At 37.4% G+C, this 18,966-nt stretch overlaps 1 protein-coding gene across 3 annotated transcripts in view; it reads left to right on the plus strand.

The window, feature by feature from the left end:
- Positions 1-18,966, plus strand: part of Smap1 (small ArfGAP 1) — a 128,163-nt gene that overhangs the window by 35,642 nt on the left and 73,555 nt on the right. The window contains exon 1 of one of the 3 annotated variants that reach the window (XM_013033625.1): positions 14,922-14,979. The exons of the other annotated variants lie outside the window; for them this stretch is intronic. The gene's annotated coding sequence lies outside the window, so the exon portion shown is untranslated. Of the gene's footprint in view, positions 1-14,921; positions 14,980-18,966 lie in introns of those variants that run through there. 3 annotated transcript variants of the gene reach the window in all.

Below are 18,966 nucleotides of genomic sequence, written 5' to 3' on the forward strand. Positions count from 1 at the left end.
ACCTTTATTGGCCTTACTTTGTAATTCACAGTAAAATTATATGTTTTTCTTATCCTCCTGTGAAGTTGTTTTTAGCCAGTATCAAGTACTTAAGTGTATAAATATGCACAAAGGCATCCAAAAAGGATTATTTTGGGGACCCTGACAGATACCAAAATCCCTGGATGCTTCAGTGCCTTTTATTTGGCCTAATATTTGCATATAGCCTCTGCATATTCTTTTTTCTGTATTTTTAAATTAATCTACCTTCAGATTATAGAAATCTTTTGCCCTTTTAATTAACCCTAGATTATTGAGATATTGAATGCAGTGTAAATGCTAGACAAATTGTTGTCATACTGTTTTGTTTAGGAAATAATAACAAGGAAAAATAGTGGGCAGTTTGAGTATAGAATGTGAAGCCTTGACTTCAAGTCCTGGTACCAGCATGTGCACATGGACATACACACGCACATACACACACATTTCAAAAACAGGTAGTGTAGTGTACAGTATTTGAAATTATATTTGGACATTGGTTTCATTTGTCATTTTCTTGAAATTATTATTTTATTTATTTATATTTTGGGTCCAGTCATGGGGCCTGAACTCTGGGCCTGGGTGCTGTCCCTCAGCTCTTCAGCTTGAGCCACAGCGCCACTTGCGGCTTTTTTCTTTTTGCTTATGTGGTGCTGGGGAATCGAACCCAGGGCCTCATGCATGCAGGGCAAGCGCTCTACCACTGAGCCACCTCCCCAGCCCCTGAAATTATTATTTTAGAATGGAAGACTATTATTAGTGCTTATGACCTGCTTGGCTTCTTACCTAACAGAGCTTCACTTTCAGGTGTGCCGTAAGAAATGAGACTAGGATATATTCAGAAATCAAATTATAGTGTGTTAGTTACGTTAAAACACTCATAGATATGAGCTGTCCATTATTTTTGTGATGGTTCCTGTGAATATTTACAGTTACTGTTGTTGTTTAACAATTGTTCCAAGGAGATGAAATATAAACAAACAGTTGCCCATGGTCTTCTAGCTTCTCTTTCTATCCTCTCTTTTTCCTCCTCTATCTCTATCTCTTCCCCATAACTCCCTCCCCTCCTCCATATTGGTACCAAGGCTTGAACTCAGGACTTTGTGTTCTTGCTTAGCAATTTTTGCTCATTGCGAGCACTCAACTACTTAACCACACTGCCAGTCTACTTTTCTGCTTTATTTTTCAGATAGAGTCTTGAGCTTTTTCCCTAGGCTGATTTTGGAGAGCAAAGCATAGTAATACTGTCTACTTTGTAGATTAGTTACTAGTCTATTTGCTCGTTATATAGAACCTTCAATATTACTGCTTTGAATATAATTCTGATGTTAAGCAATGTAGCTTATAGTAATCTTTTATGATAAATTATTTACCAAGTGTACCAATAAATCAATAAATTGAGAAATTTAACAAAAATAATTACTAGTTTGTAGTAGTGTTGGATAATAAGGCATTTTGAGGTGGATCTCTAGATAAATCACATCAGTTATCTATTGAAGTTGCTTCTTGTTTATATCTGAGCATGTCTTTCTTATTTCCTATGGTGCTAGGTAAGTTCCTTATTGTCCATTTCTGTATCTTGGTATATCATTCATTTCATTACTTTTTTTTTGGTCAGTCATGGGGCTTGCATTCAGGGCATGGGTGCTATCTCTGAGCCTTTTTGCTCAAAGCTAGTGCTCTACCACTTTGAGCCACAGCACCACTTCTGGTTTTTTAGTGGTTAATTGGGGATAAGTGCCTCAGGAACTTTTCTGCCTGGACTGGCTTTGAACCTCAGTCCTCAGGTTTCAGCCTCCTGAGTAGGATTACTGATGTAAGCCACTAGGACTGGCTTATTACTTTTTTTAAAAACGATTTTATGTATTCATTCAAAAAGCTTTATTTTAATATTTTATTTAGTTAAAGTAAGCATTTCAAAGAACTTCTAAAGCATACTTTCGTGCTCTACCACTTGAGCCACAGCGCTACTTCCGGCTTTTTCCTTTTTGCTTATGTGGTGCTGAGGAATTGAACCCAGGGCCTCATGCATGCAAGGCAAGCACTCTACCACTGAGCCACCTTCCCAGCCCCTATTTTTATTATCTTTAAGTAGTTCTACCATTGATTACTTTTTTTTTTTAAAATGCTGGTTTGTGGGGCTTGAATTCAGGGCTTAGGTGCTTGTTTCTGAACTCTTTTTTACTCCAGGCTAGTGCTGTACCACTTGAGCAACAACTCTACTTTCACCTTTTTTTTTTGTTTTGAGTCCGGTCGTGGGGCCTGAACTCTGGGCTTGGGTGCTGTCCCTCAGCTCTTCAGCTCAAGGCTAGTGCTCTACCACTTGAGCCACAGCGCCACTGCGGTTTTTTTCTTTTTGCTTATGTGGTGCTGAGGAATCGAACCCAGGGCCTCAAGCATGCAAGGCAAGCGCTCTACCACTGAGCCACCTTCCCAGCCCCTCACTTTTTTTGAGGTAGTTTATTAGAGGTGAGTCTTATGGGCTTTCTGCCTAGGCTAGCTTTGAACCTTGACTCTAGTATAAGCCATCAGCGTTCAGATCATTTATTACTTTTTAAAGAATGGTTCATAGGTTTCAGTGCATTTTATAAGTCTTAATGTTTCTGCTGTGTGACTAGCACCATGGTTAAGATGCTTCATTTTCTCTACCCTAGAAAGTTCCTTTGTGCCAATTTCTAGTCAGATCTCTCCAGGACAAGCACCTTGAAATGGCTGTCTTTTGAAGGCCATTCCAGTTTACTCAGATTCTTTATTCAGATTTGGAAAACTTATAATTAAGACATGATTTACTCTTCCATATTCACATGTATAAGATGCTATTTGTTTGGGTTGGGTGATGGTGGCTCACACCTGTGATCGTAGCTACTTGGGAGGTTGAAATCTGAGGATCGTGGTTTGAAGCTAGCCTGAGCAGGAAACTGTGTGAGACTCATCTCCAACAGTCTACTCAAGTGGTAGAGCATTTGCCTTGAGCACAGTGCCCAGGCCCAGAATTCAAGCCCCAGGACCTGCAAAAAGAAAAATGTTTGAGAGGTATTTACTGATGAGAGAGAAATAATTTTTACTACACTCTGTATCTCCCTCTACTCCCCCTATCACCATGATAATTATGTTTCTCATTTTCAAAACTAAGACTTAGTTTTGGTTATGTAAAATAGTTTATTACTAAATATGGGAACATGATTTAATCTTCAAGCCCAGTCTAGCAATCAAATAATTTTTTAATTCTTGATTATATGTGTGTTTGTATAATGTAACTAGTGATAAAGATTATAGCCTCAGGGTTACTTAGCAAGTGATATTGTAACCCATATTTTCTTTCTTGAACTTAGAGTTTGCTTGCTTGCTTGATGTTCTTATCACTTGAGTCACACTTCCACACCAACTGTTTTTGGTTATTTTTAAGATGGAGTTTTTCATGCAGAAAGGACTGCTTGGGCTGTCTTTGTACATCTGTCTTCTAAATCTCAGCCTCCTGAGTAGGATTACAGATATGAGCCATTGTTTCCCCCAGCTGTATGCTTGTTTGTTTATCTATGTTTTGTTGCCAGTCTTGGGGCTTTGAACTCAGGGCCTGGGCACTGTGCTCAAGGCAAATGCTCTACCACTTGAGTAGACTGTTGGAGATGAGTCTCACACAGTTTCCTGCTCAGGCTAGCTTCAAACTCATGACAGGATATGGTTCAGGTAGGAATGAAGTGGGGAACAGTGAGCTAACTTCCTGCAGTACAACACAACAGCTGAAGGTTGATGGAAAAGCAGAACAGGTCAGACTTGAGGTGGGATTGAGTTCAGGCCCTGTATTCAATCAGTCATGGTTGAAAGAAGATGATGAAGAGGAAGTATGATTGCAATGCTTGTGGTATTTGTGTATCTTTTTTATATGCTTGCTTTATTTTCTTCCACAGTTTCTTGTCTGTCATGGCTCCTGAGCCTACCATGCTAGAAGCCAGGGCACTTACATATAGGACCCATGCCAGATGTAAATAGTAGATATGGGGAAGGAATAGAAATCCAGTGTTTGAACTTAGGGTCTTCTATTTCCTAGTTAGATACTGTACCATTCATTTCTGGTTTATGTTTCTAGTAGTCTCCAATTTTTGCTATAGTCCACTTGGACTATGTCCCAAGTAGCTATTTATGTGTCCCAAGTAGTTAGGACCACTAACTTGAGCTTCATCGTTTTTGATTGAGACTGGGTCTCACAAACTTTTTGTCTTAGCTGACCTCAAACTGGAAATCCTCCTGATCTCTGCATCCTCAGTAGCTGGGATTAGAGGTATAAGCCACCTCCTCTGGCCTCTAGAATCCAAATTAAATTGTGTATTCTGAAGCTGGAATTAGGCAGCTAGGCTGATTTCAAGACATTAGAATCTCAATTCTTATGTTACATTTCTATTTATTTGTGTTTAATAACTTGTGAAATAATTAAAAATATTTCTTTATGGAAATTGCTTGATAAAGAAAGCTGATGGTTAACTGAGTGACAGATGTCACTCAGAAAGAAAAAGAAAAAGGAGTGGTTATGACTATCAGTTTTTTCCCATTTTTTTCCCCCAGCTAAAACCTTATGTAACAGTAGAATAGAGAGGAATATCAGAATTAATCTATGATTCATATGGAAACAGGAAAAAGGATTTTTGAAATTAGTTTATTAAGCTTCAATGGGAATTGTGACTATAGTGATAGTAATGTGAGACATTTTTATTTTATTTTTTAAAAATATATTTATGACATTGTATTTTCCATTTACAGTATAGTGCTTTATAAAGTACAGTGTTAGTATTTTTCCCTGTGTTCTTATCTTACTTGTAATTTGATAGACAATAAAATAATGTCATTAGTCTTAAAACCTGGTTATTCTTTATGATGCTTTTTAAAATTTATTTGTGTTAAAAAATTATTTGTGTTTACTTTTTGACATTGCTAGGCCTTAAACCGCTAGGCCAGTTGAGCCACATATGCATACATATGTGAGCATGCATGTGCATATGTGGTTGGGACTTGAACTCAGGGCCTGGGCACTGTCCCTGAGCTTTTTTACTCAAGAATAGTGTTCTACCATTTGAGTCACAGCTGTACTTATGACTCTTTTTGGTGGTTAATTGGAGATAAGAATCTCATGGACTTTCCTTCCTGGGCTACCTTCAAAACTCCATCCTCAGATGTCAGCCTCCTAAGTAGCTAATATTATAGGCTTGAGCCACTAGCACCTGGCTTCAAGTAACTATTAATTCTTCGGTTGCCTTACCTTGTCTCCAGGACTTTAGCTTACTCTTGATGTTCTCAACGCTCTTAACATTTTGTTTTCTTTTTTTAGCCAGTCCTGGGGCTTGAACTCATAGCATTGTACCATTTGAGCTTCAGCACCACTTCTGGTTTTTTTGTTTATGTGATACTGAGGCATCAAACCCAGGGCTTCATGCATGCTAGGCAAGCACTCTACCACTAAGCCACATTGCCAGCCCTAACTTTATTTTTCTTGACACATTCAGAATAATTTTGTTACTATGCTTCTCTGGCCATTTAACTCTTCTATCAAAATTATAAACAAACGGCCATATTAAGCTACCAGCACAGCTATATTTATTGCAGCATTATTCACCATAGCTAAGATATGATGAATGGAACCAATGGAACCAATCCAGATGACCCTCAGTAGATGAATGGATCAAGAATACACATATGTATATATACACATATGTATATATACACATATGTATATATGTATACACACACACACAGTGGAATTCTATACTTCCATCAGAAAGAATGACACCACACCATTTGTAAGGAAATGGATACTTGGAAAAAAAAAATCACATTAAGTGAAGTAAGCCAGACCCAAAGAAATATAGGTCCCATGCTTCTCCTTATTTGCAATAATTAGTATACATCTAGGATAATCTTATTAGATAGCAGAAAAGCTCAAAAAGTATGTACATATGACCATATAAGATGATGCTAAGTGAAATGAACCCCAAGATAATGGATACAAGAGGGTTTTTTTGTTGTTGTTTTTAATGTATTATGTGAATTTTTTATTTCTTTTTATGTTCTTCCCTCTATGATATATCCTCTGTTGTCACTGTATTTGATTTTGATACCTTGCATCTTGTATATACATTTATCTAATTTGATCAAGGGAAGGAGAATAGCAAAATGCTGAAACAAAAACACAGGATGACCCATGGCAACAGTGAAACTCATAAAACACTATGTTAGAAATGAACTTTACAACTTGGGAGGGGGAGTGAGGGAGGGAAGAGATAATAGGAGAAAAAAAAAAGGAGAAGGTAACTGTAGTAGGAAGACCCCTACTCAGGCAGGCAAGCCCACCTAGTCATCTGGAGTGACAGAGCCCACTGCAACAAAGTTGTTAACAAAGAAGCAACTTTATTGAGAAGGTTCCTACACTGACCAGCCAGGGCCGCAGCACAGGCTTGGCAGCTGATATTGCAACCCCGAACAGCCCCCATTCTTTGGTTTTTAAAGGCAAAATCCATGAGGTGGAGCCTGGTCAAGAGCAGGTGACCAGTGGGATCGGAACATACACAAAGGATTGTACAGTCATACCAGACCACATGCTGGTGGCCAATAGGCAGAGTTTACTGTAAGCATGTGCAAAAGGCAGGGTTTACCATAAGCATGTGGTGTCACCAGTTGGAGCCATATTACAACCTCTCTGTTTTATGGGTCAGTCTTTTAACTCAACAATCAAGGGTGGGTTAGGTTGTTCAGGGGAGAGGGACCAGATTCATTTTTTTTGTTTTTTTTCATTCTGGGAACTGGGCTGGGTGGAGCCAAGGTCTAGTTAACCTGTTTAAAGGTCTTTTCTAAAATCCCTAAAACAAAGGCAAAGCCTGGAAAGAAGCTGTACCAGCTGGAGTCTCCTCTCAGGGCTTACTTCACTATCAGCCACCTGAGCCTGTGCTGTGGCTCTGGCCGGTCAGTGTAGGAACCTTCTCAATAAAGTTGCTTCTTTGTTAACAACTTTGTTGCAGTGGGCTCTGTCACTCCGGATGATTAGGTGGGCTTACCTGCCTGAGTAGGGGTCTTCCTACTATAGTAATAATGCTCAACAAGAAGTGTATTCATTACCAGCTGGGTGCTGGTGGCTCATGCCTGTAATCCTAGCTACTCAGGAGGCTGAGATCTGAGGATCTCAGTTCAAAGCCAGCCCAGGCAGGAAACTCCATGAGACTCTTATCTCCAATAAACCACTAGAAAACCGGAAGTGGCATTATGGCTCAAGCGGTAGTGTGCTCGCCTTGAGCTGTAGAGCTGAGGGATAGCACCCAATCCCAGAGTTCAAGCCCCACGACTGACCAAAAAAAAAAAAAAACCAAAACTATTCATTACCTTATTCATGTAACCATAACCCCTTGCTACAGCATCTTTACAATAAAAAATAAAAAGTGTCGTTGTCCCTGTCTCTCCACCCCCCCCCCCCTTGGTCTCAGCAAGGTGAACTTTACTTCTGTGAGGAAAGGTGTGCCATCAGCCCAAAATCTGCCAAGTAGCTCACAGAGCAGGCTTGAAATTGTTAGGTTTTTAAAAAGAGGTCGAGCTGAGTAAGAACTGCACCCGCACCCACGTGGTATTCAGGTAAGGGGTAGGTTTATTCAGTAGACATGCTGGGGCCAGGCAAGGTTGGCACTCCACGTGGCTGGGAAAGAGAGGAAAGAGCTAGAAAAGAGCAGAGAGAGGGGTAAGAACAGTAGAGAGCTGGGAAAGAGAGGAAAGAGCACATTGGCTAGCCTTTGAGAGGGAACCTAGAGGGGGGGTCCCTGGGACCCAGACAGCGTCGCACTCTTCAAGGCACAAGCCAAAAAGTTGTAGAAAAAAAGGGTAGAAAGTTGCACATGAATGGCAGAGAGAGAGCAAAGAGAGCCTGAAATTATGCGCTGATTCCGCCGCAGAAAGACGGGTTCGCAAAAGGCCGTGACTCGGATAAAGGCTTAAAGTCAGAATAGCTGGGATTTCTCTGTTTTTTTTTTCCTCTTTTTTCTTTTTTTGTTCTTCCCTTTTTGCTCTGAGGAATACCCACAGTTCTGACGGCCTTTTGCAATGTGCTCTTTCCTCTCTCTTTCCTCTCTTTCCCAGCTCTCTCTCATTCCCAGGCCTTTCCCAGCCACGTGGAGTGCCAACCTTGCCTGGTCCCATCAGGTCTACTGAATAAACCTACCCCTTAACCTGAATACCACGTGCGTGCTGGTGCAGTTCTTACTCAGCTCTACCTCTTTTTAAAAACCGAACAGAAATGTATTTACATAAGGTGATTCTGAAATAAGATTAACTGAGTACAAGTAATCTCAAAATATACCCACATCCTCTGCTATTTCTTGAACAGTCTGGGGTGTGTCTTAATTCTATCTTGTAAAGAAATTAGTTGAAAACAAAGACCTTACATTTCAAAAATTCTTTCTTATCCCAAAGCAGTTCCTCTTTTCCTTAACAAGAGCCAAGCCACTAGGCCAAAGCAGGTGCTTTTAAGCAATACACTTTGGAAAAGGCATTTTATCTCAGTTTCCCCTTTTATTTTATTTTATTTTTCTTCAAACTTTTAACATTAGTCTCTATGTGAATTAATCCCATAACACCCAATTAAAGACATTCCCCTTAGTCACAACATTAGAACTATGGTCAGCACTCTTGAATAGCAAGGGAACCAGTTACCTCTTATTTTTTAGTCCCCAGGGCCCTAATTTTGAGGATGAAAGTATACATAGCCTTTGCCCCCCTACTTAGGACACATACTCCCGTTTTCCTGCTAGAATATTAGGAGCTATTGAAACCTTGTCATCTTGTTAGAGGGGTTTAATTGTTCCTTGCCTTACATTCACCAGGAACTCCTTGTTGGACCCTGATGGCATCAGTGTAAACCGGAATGTCAGATGACTCATTAGTATTGAGGTCCGGTTTTGTCTATTGTTCAAGAGGGAGAGCTTTGGTTTTTGGAATGCCAGGTTGAAAGGGATGGCCAGTTGAACCAAAGTACAGTTCCCATTCTTTAATATGCAGTTCAAAAACCTTCATATCTAATTTGTGTTTAATTGTATACTGTCACATATAGTTCTTTACCATCGTGCATGTCTGTTTAAGCAAGTGAAAACCTTCATATCTAATTTGTGTTTAATTGTATACTGTCACATATAGTTCTTTACCATCGTGCATGTCTGTTTAAGCAAGTGTAAACTCCCATATTAGTGATGTTTCCTTACCTGCTAGGAAAATAATAAAGACTTAATTCTTCAAATGGCAGTCTGAGAATAACCTTAGATGGATAAAATTCTGCGAAAGTAGTGGCCTCAGCAGTGAATGGGGAATAGACAAAAAAAAAAGCAAGTAAAGCATTTCCCTCTGTTTCCTTATTTTCTTAGTGTATTTATTTTCATTTCTTAATCTCTGTCCTCTTCTCCTAATGTTCCTGTTAGTATAACCCTTCCTTACCTTTGGTCCTCAGCTCCACCCAGACCTGAGCTTCTTGCAGCCCTACAGTTCCTACCACACAGCTGGCCACTTCCTCTCTCTGCCCAGACCCACCTGCCCAAGCATTTACCTCACTTCAGCTGTCACTTCCTCTCCCAGACTGATTTGCAACTTGGATAGGGGTAAGCCATATGCTCCCTCTCCCAGGGAGTTATGGCCCCTCTAATAAACCTTACAATAATGTTTCTCCTTTGCCTGCCTGCCTCCGAGTAGTAACCTGGGATGGTTGTGAAGGATTCCTACAGTTTCCCATAGTTTTAAAACTAGAAATATAGTAGCTTCTGGGAGTATAACTTAAACTAGCATGTGGAAATCCCAATATACCTATATGCAAGTATTAGAATGGCAATATTTTTTTCTGTATTTCAAACTACAAATGAAGTTGGTTGCCTAGGAATATACTAAGTTTATCATTACTGGAATGGTTTGTAAAGAGGCTTGGGAACCAGTGGGAAATGTGTTGTTGGTATTTAAACATTGAGTAGGTATATGGAGATTGGCTTAGATGACTGAAAGAAAGTCTCATTTCTGAGATTCTTTATATGCTGAGTCCTTTTTGGTTACTACAGCATTTCAGAAACATTTTCATTATCAGCCTTTGAATGAAAGTAATTCAACTTATCCTAAAAGTAATTTATGTGTTTGAGGCCTGTGCTCCTGAGTTTAAGGCTCGCAAAAGTTTTTACATTTTTAAAATCTGGATGAAAGTAAGGTAAGTTACGGTTTTTGCAGGTTTTTCCTGCTTTTATTTTCTAGTGAGGATACTGGAAAAATTTGAAGGAACAGTTGGCTCATGTTTTGTTGTACAATAGGTTATACAGTAGGTACAGTAGGCATATAGTTGGTATATACTTGTCAGTCACTGCAACTTTCCTTTGTTCAGTGTTGTATATCTTTTCATGCTTTTCTATTTAAATTGTCTTTATCTCTAAAAATAAAATTGATTTCTTTTAGGCAAAAACTTCCTATACACACTGTATTCCTTTATGTAGTTGAATTTTTTATGTTACAGCTTTTAATATTGTTTCATTTTAGATTTTTAAAAATGTTTATGTTTTGGTGTTAACTTGGGCTTTATCTCAGGGCCTTTGGGCTGTGTTGTTGCTCTTCTGCTGAATTGTGCCGTCAGCCCTAGTCGTTTGGTTACTCTTCTACCTACATATTGAATATTAATTACCAATTTTTTAACCTTTTTTCATTACTCTAAAATGAGAGAAGTCAGGAAAACATAATATTTAAAATTAAAATGAGAGAAATCAGGAAAACATAAAATTTAATTTTCAATTTTGAATCTTTTTAATTTTGTAATTTAGTTGTTTTTCATAATTTATATTTATCTGTTAATTAGCTGTATTCATAATCTTTAGCTCATTTTTAATTAGTAGGTCACAATTTTGTAGACATTTTTTCCTGAATTGGTTTTATTGTAGAGATATTATTTTACTTCCTTTTTTTTTCTTGAAATTTCTTATGAAATCAGTCCTTATTTTTTTTCTGTTAACATTTTTTTTTTTTTTTTTTGTCGGTCGTGGGGCTTGAACTCTGAGCCTGGGCGCTGTCCTTCAGCTCTTCAGCTCAAGGCGAGCACTCTACCACTTGAGCTACAGCGCCACTTCCGGTTTTCTGGTGGTTTATTGGAGATAGGAGTCTCACGGTCTCTCCTGCCCGGGCTGGCTTTGAACCTCGATCCTCAGATCTCAGCCTCCTGAGTAGCTAGGATTGCAGGCGTGAGCCACCAGTGCCCGGCTTAAATAACATTTTTTTTTTTTTTTTTTTGTCGGTCGTGGGGCTTGAACTCTGGGCTTGGGCGCTGTCCCTCAGCTCTTCAGCTCAAGGCGAGCGCTCTACCACTTGAGCTACAGTGCCACTTTGTTAACATTTTTTATATAACATTAATTTTCTTTTACTTTTAAAAGTGGTACTCAAGCTAGCTTTTAGAGTTTGGCGCATTCCTCTCCTTATTTTCCCATAATGCTTAAAAAATAAAGCCAGTTGCTTCTTATATTCCCTTTTCTCACTTTTATCTGGATCTTCTACCCTGCTGAATTTGAGTCAGTTCCTTCCTAGGATTTTCTTCTTAGTAGGAGCTGTATCCTGGAAGGGTATCTTGGTTAGTTAGAGTTCAATGTGACTATTCTTTCTCCCTTCTTTAATTGTTGGACTGGATAAAAATAGTACATACTTTAAGCAAATTGTTCTACAGTGATTTCTAATTTACACATCTCTTAATTATTTTGCTTTATTTTACTTCCCATGAATTGCAATTGTCAGGAAGTTCTAGTACATGTTAACGGTTTGTCCCTCAGTGATCACAATTTGGTATTAGAATGGGATAACCAGTCAGTTTTTCTTTAAGTCTGTACCAGGGCTGGAATTCAGGGCCCTTGCTTGCTTATCACTGTTGCTTTACCACTTGAGCTGAGCCTCTGGTCTTGCATTTTTCTGGTTAATAGAAGATGAAGTCTTACAGACTTTTCTGCCTGAGCAGGCATTGAATTAGGCCTTAGCTTCCTGATTAAAGGTATGAGCCGCTGATTCCCAGTAGTTACCTAGTTTTGTTATAAATACCTAATGTTTAGGTCTATTTTTTAGTGAGGTTTTAGGAAGCTCAAAGACTGACTTTTCTTATTACAGAATTTCCATGACAAGCAATATTCAATAGAATATAATTATAGTTACAAAGGCTAATTTGGAGAACTTCATAATTTAACAACATTTGACCAGTATGTCATAACACTGTTTAATTTCCTAAGGTTTGGTCCTTAGATAAATTTTGTAGTTCCATATTGAACCAGGCAGGGCTAACAATTTTTGGTACACATTAAAGAAGTGTCCGCTCAAAACTTTTTTTCCTTCTTTTGTGGGAAAAGAAATCATTCTACTTGTATCAACTTTGAAAAAAATCTGATACATACCTTTTTACTTTTGTTGTTGCGGGGCTTGAATTGAGGATGTGGGCCCTGTTCCTGAGCCTTGTTGCTCAAGGCTAGCCCTCTACCACTTCGAGCTGCAGTGCTACAGCTGGTTTTCTGGTGGTTAATTGGAGGCAAGTCCCATGGACTTTCCTTCCTGGGCAGGCTTTGAACTGTGACCCTCTTATCTCAGTCTCTTGAGTAGCTAGAACTATAGGCATGAGCCATCAGTGCCTGGCTGTGCATATATTTTTTAAGTTGATTAAGAGTTTGTTGATAGTAAACCATTCCAAGATCATTAAATGTGTCTCCACAGAAGAGCAGAGAATGGAGGCACCTGGCAGCATTGGGTCTACGTATTATGTACATATGAAAAGTGAGTGAAGAAATAAAAGTACTGTTTATAACAAAATGTAATCTGTGAGGCTTCATAAGCCTCTTTAAAAAATAATTTGTTTGAAAGACTGTCAAATTTTTAAGATTTTATGTGCAAGTTATTGCAAGGTTATGCCTTATGTTTTCTTATTCCTCTTGTTATTTATTTTTTTTGGTCTGGTCGTGGGGCCTGAACTCTGGGCCTGGGCCGCTGTCCCTCAGCTCTTCAGCTCAAGGCTAGCACTCTACCACTTGAGCCACAGCACCACTTCTGGCTTTTTTTTTCTGCTTATATGGTGTTGAGGAATCGAACCCAGGGCCTCATGCATGAAAGGCAAGGAAGCGCTCTACCACTGAGCCAACTTCCCAGCCCTCCTCTAGTTTTTAAAGATTAAACTTTCAATAAAGCCAGTTTGTATCTGTGTGTGTGTGTGTGTGTGTGTGTGTGTGTGTGTGTGTGCATGTGTGTGTGCGTACACCAGTGTGTATACTCACCAGTCCTGAGACTTGAACTCAGGGTTGGGCTTTCTTCCTGAGATTTTGTGCTCAAGGCTAGAGTTCTGCCACTTGAGCGACAGCTCTACTTCCAGCCTTTTCTTTTGGTGCTTAATCGGAGATGAGGCTCATGGACAATTGTGAGCCATAATCTTCAGATCTCCATCTCCTGACTAGCTAGAATTGTAGATGTGAGCCACTAGCATCCATTTAAGCCAGTAAGTTAAGTTACATATTTGAGAATTTTCTGTTGCTAGTAATTGCTATATTCTTGGGTCAAAGTAATGAAAATTTAAATAGATGTGAATATAACTAAAGAAATATTAAGTTACTTGGAGATAGGGACTTATTTCCTTATATTCTGTTTAGTAGGAAATTATTAGATGTATTGAATGAATGCATATATGAGTGGATAATTTTGAAAGCAAGTATTATTGTTTAATTGAACATAATATTTTAGAATTATAGTCATTTTTGCTTTGTAGGAATCTAATAGTGGATAATAGGACTACGAAAGTAGTGACCAGATTAAAAGGCGAATGATGTTCACCAAGCTATTAATAGTATTGTCTTTAAAATTACATTAGTCATATTAAAATTTTAGCATTTAAGTACTGTCTCATTAGTCTTATAGTACTCATACAGTTTTTATTTTTCTTTCTTTGTGATTGTACTGGGGTTTGAATTCAGAGCTCAGGGCACTTGGCTTTTTCACTAAAGACTCATTCTGTGTCATTTGAACCATACCTTCACTTTGAGCTTTCTGGTAGTTAATTGGAGATACAAGTCTCATGGACTTTTCTGCCTGGGTTGGCTTTGAACCTTGATCTTCAAATTTCAGCTACCCAAGTAGCTAGGGTATAGGCATGAACCACCAGAGCCCTCATAAAGAAGCATGCTGTTTTTGAAAATATAAGGTAGTATTGTGTGATGAACATGCTGGATGTTGTTATGTGTCTGGAGGATGAAGGTAAAAGTTACAGTTGGCATGGGTTTGGTGATAGAAGATAAGACAAGCAAAGAATAGGGACCTTCTACTTTTGTTTAATAAGTGGAAAAACAACATCTGATGTTCCTTTTGAGAAGATAAATCTGATGAACCATTTTGTGCCATAGCCTAGGAAATTAATGACTAGATCCTTAAACTATAGTAATGATACTAGGGATGATACATGGAGGAAAGTCTGTAAGAGAAAAGTTACTAAGACTTCTGACTGAAGGGAATCTTAACTCCTGAGTAGGGCCTTAAACAAGTAGGGTAAAGGTTGTTGTTTATTTCTGAACTTAATTAATGTGAATCTCATAGTAAATAGAGATCATAAAAGACTGTGATTTAAAACTTGTCCGATTTTGTTACAAGTGTTTGATTTCATTGCTTTTTTATTTTTTAAATGTATATTCTGAATTTGTAGTAGCAAATTTAAACAAAGAAAAAAAGTCTCCCTAAAAATAATTTCATGAAAATGAAGGAGTGGACTCTGTGTTAATTATTTCCAAAGAGTTCCTGAGACCAAAAATGGTGGCCCTTCTTTTCCAGCAGCTGGAATCCAAAAGATCTTGAAACCAGTCCTGAAAGGCTTGCTCCTATGCAAGAAATCCTGGTGGCTTTTGAGAGGAAGATAGAGAACTGGTGGCTTTTGAGAGGAAGATAGAGAACTATTCTGGAAAATTTCAAGAGGTAGTAGAGGTGAGTCAACTGACATGAAGAACTTATCCAGGGACTGTCAATATTAACTCCTTTTTAAATAAGAGATTTTTAAAAATATATACATTTAACTAAAGCAGTTGTGTTTTCAAAGATTTTAGTGAGAATAGGGCAAGTAGCCTCTTCCCTTCTTCACAAATACTCTATTAAGAAGATTTTGGTCTTCAGCAGCTGCAGTCTGTTTTTAAGATTATGACACTGAGGAATAAATGCCATATTAATGATTGGAATGTAGTGTGAGTGTAATAACTATTTACATGAGATTTAAAAATTTTGTCTACCTTTGGTTTTAGTTGTAACTGTTTTGACCCAACAGAAGACTGTTTTTCTTAGAAGGAGGTGGTCTCCTTGTTTTAATTCAGAAGATACTTGTCTACCTAGCCAAACTCCCATCTAGATAAGATTTTATTTAGAAGCAATGTAGAGTAATATTTTTTTGTTCTGGGAAATATATAGACATTGTGAAACCTCTAAAAGTACAAAATTATAGAGGAAATACTTTTCTTTCAATTCTGCCCTCAATTATGTAGTTTTTCTCCAAAGAAGCAATCATATTATTAGTTTTAGTAATTAGGTATGCTAAATAACCAAATTGTTAGTTTCTTTGTAGTTATTCTGATATATTTTATGTTTAAATATATAAACATACAGGTAGTATATAGTATTGTGTAAAAATCTTTGAATTGGATTTCAGATTCTTCTTTCTCCAAATTTGTTTTTTAGAAAATTGGATAGAAGAGCTTTATTTTGAATAGTGTTAATTCTTGTGTTTAGATTTATTATAGATGTACTTCATTCTTATTTTAAGCATTAATACTTAAGAGTTTGTTGATTATTTTCAGGTTTTATATTTTGCCATCTAGAATGTGAAAGGCCTAATTTCAATGTAACTTACAGTATATGGTATTCTATTATTTTTTTCACTGCTCCTATTTTTAAAAACAATTGCTTAGGATATTTCAGTCAACAAGTATATAAATTCAGATTTGTGCAAACTATGCAGATAGCTTCCTAAGATACCACTACATTATTAGTGCTAGCTACACTGTAAATTTCTGCTGACCAGGCACTTTTTAGCATTTGAGGATGTAGTGCAGGAACATTACAGGGCAAATAGGACGAAGGTACTAAGAAAAGGAGGGGATGCAAAAATGGAAAGTCCTGGAACCAAATGTATCAGACATAGACATTAAGCTTGGAATGAACTGTATTTGACATTAGTCAACCTAATCTAAGACAAAGAGAAACCATACCTTGAAAACTTTTATGTCTTGATAGCTTTGCTTTTTCAAGACTTTGGAATCATATAACAAAGGAAAAAAATCAAATTTTATTCTTAGAGGAATTAATCATTAACTTGCCATACAGCTGGCCTTGCTATTTCATTCAATAGTGTGTTTGCAGGTACTGACAGTGACTTCAAATTCTTATTTCTGTTGGTTCTTCTTATTTCTTTCTTTCTTTTTTCCTTTTTTTTTTGCCATTCATGGGGCTTGAACTCAGGGGCTGAGCTCTGTCCCTGAGCCTCTTTGTACTCAAGGCTGGTGCTCTACCACTGGAGCCACAGTACCACTTCCAGCCTTTTCTGAATAGTATATTGGAGATAAGAGTCTCACCTGCCCTGGCTGCCTTTGAACCCCGACTCTCAGATCTCAGCCTCCTGAGTAGAGCCCCTCCTCTTTTATCTCCAAATGGCTCCATTTTTTACCTTTATCTTGACTGAAGCTAACACTTCTGTATTCTTCCTTACATAACATCTTTATTCTGCATTTAGAAACATAGAAACTGAGCATATCAGTTTCTTCCTTATCTCAACAAATGACTTCTATTGGTGATGTCATTGAGTCTGCTTTTCCTTAGAGTGCTAACAGATACAACTGCACCATTCACTTTAAGGAATGACTTTCATGGAAATGGCTCGTTGTTTCTTGTCAGCTCTCCCTTTCAGATCTTGCTGTCTTTTATTTTTCCTATTGTCTAATTGACATCACTACAATAATGTTAAGTAAATTAGTATAATGTAAATATGCATTGGCATAATGTTGAAATGTTTAGGCCTTTTTCATAATATAGTAAATGTAAATTATGGGATGTATTAATATTTCAGAATGATAATATGAATAAATATAGTGGATGAGATATGGTGTGTGTGTATATATATATAATAGATTTTAGTTTTCATATTTTTGTTGAAATTTCCAGCAAAAATGAATACTCGCAGTTTTTTACCTTTATAGTTTCTGTGAATTGTATTTAAATTATGTTTTGATTAATTGTAACTGTGTAAACTAAGAGACATTTTTTTAGTTCTTTCCAAATGTTTAATGTCTTTAAAATTAGATAATTTACTAATCTCTGCTTCTAAATTATGCCATGGCATAAACATGCAGCATCATTTGAATGCTTAATATGGGAACTTTTTTCCCCCAGCAAGGTAACTGGTGTTGTATTTTCTTAGAACTCCCCATACAGAATTACATAATAGCTTTACTCAAACCAGTTCCTATCATGATGTAAAACAGGCCTATGACTTTCCACTTAACAGGTTTACATTAGAGAATTTGCTTTCATCTTATAATTATAAAGCTCAAATTAGAGAATTTGTTTTCATCTTAGTCTTAAAGCTCCAGTTACTTTGTTGGGGGGTGGGGAGGGGAGGAGAGAGAAGGCAAAAGTGGGATAGGGTAAACTCTGGACTTTTACTTCAGGTCTTTCCATTTGCCTGGCTTGCTTGTTTAGCTGGTGCCCTGCTCAAGCTGGCTTTGAACCTTGATCCTCCAGATCTCAGTCTCCCTAACTGACATCTGGCTTCAAGTTATTTTTGACTTAGTATCTATTTCATCTGGAGGACAAAATTATAAAAATCCTTTTTCCCCTTTGGTTGTTTATAATCTCTCTTACTTTCTATTCTTGTTCCTTTACTTTGTTTTGATCTCTAGAGAAATTACTTAGAAATCTAAAGTTCTGACAGAATACTTACATTGATGCAAGATGGAATAGATGTCTGAAAGTTTGTGTATATATTTTTTTCTTCTTTGTGTTTTCTTTCCTTTTTGTTCTTTGTTTTCTGTAAATGTAAAATACCTTATACCTCCTTTATAATACATAGTAGTGACTATGCTTTATAAGAGCTCTTTTTAATGATGTTACTCAAGAATGTTTTCTTTCCAGATGGTGATTTGAGAAGCTAATTTAAAAAAAATGGTGCCAGGCTTTTTTTTTTTTTTTTTTTTTAAGACTCAGGAGAAAAGTTATCATATATTTTCTTATTTGAAGGAAGGAGAACTTAAGTAATCTGTTAGAACACTTGGGGATATGTGTCTGGGAATCTGGGGAAATAAGAACATCATAAAAAACAATCTTTCTGCTACTACAGTATTTTTAAAAATTTTATTGTGAAGGTAATGTACAGATTGGTTACAGTTACATAAGTAAGGTAATAAATACAATTCTTTTGAACAGTGTTACCCCCTCCTTAATTTTCTGCCACTTTTCCCCATACTAAAAATATTTTAAGTTCCTTGTAAATGATGTGATAAATTATCGTATTTTACTTGCAGTTCTTAACATTGAGTTTCTAGTAATATCAAGGAAGTACTTTTTAGTCATCACTCCTAGATGATAGTGAAACAAATTAATGAAATCATTCTTAAATAGATTTATATCTCATGAGTTAGTTCTTAGATTTTAGGAGAAAGGTTTGTATTTAGTCATTTTCATAATGAAATACTAGAGGCACACTTAATTTATAAGAGGAAGGACTTGTTTAACTTACAGTTCTGCATAATTTGGACCTTTGGTGAAGGTGATGAGTAGTGGTGATAGGAGTGTGTAGCCTAGCAAACTGCTTATTATCATGAGCTGGGAAAGAGACTAGGGCTTCACAGTCCTCTTAAAGGGCACACCCCTAGGAAACTCCATTGTGAGCTGACCTAAAAGTTCCACTACCTCCCAGCAGTACCTCTATGG

Source organism: Dipodomys ordii, unplaced genomic scaffold (assembly GCF_000151885.1).
Source record: "Dipodomys ordii isolate 6190 unplaced genomic scaffold, Dord_2.0 Scaffold172, whole genome shotgun sequence".
Classification (NCBI taxonomy): domain Eukaryota; kingdom Metazoa; phylum Chordata; class Mammalia; order Rodentia; family Heteromyidae; genus Dipodomys; species Dipodomys ordii.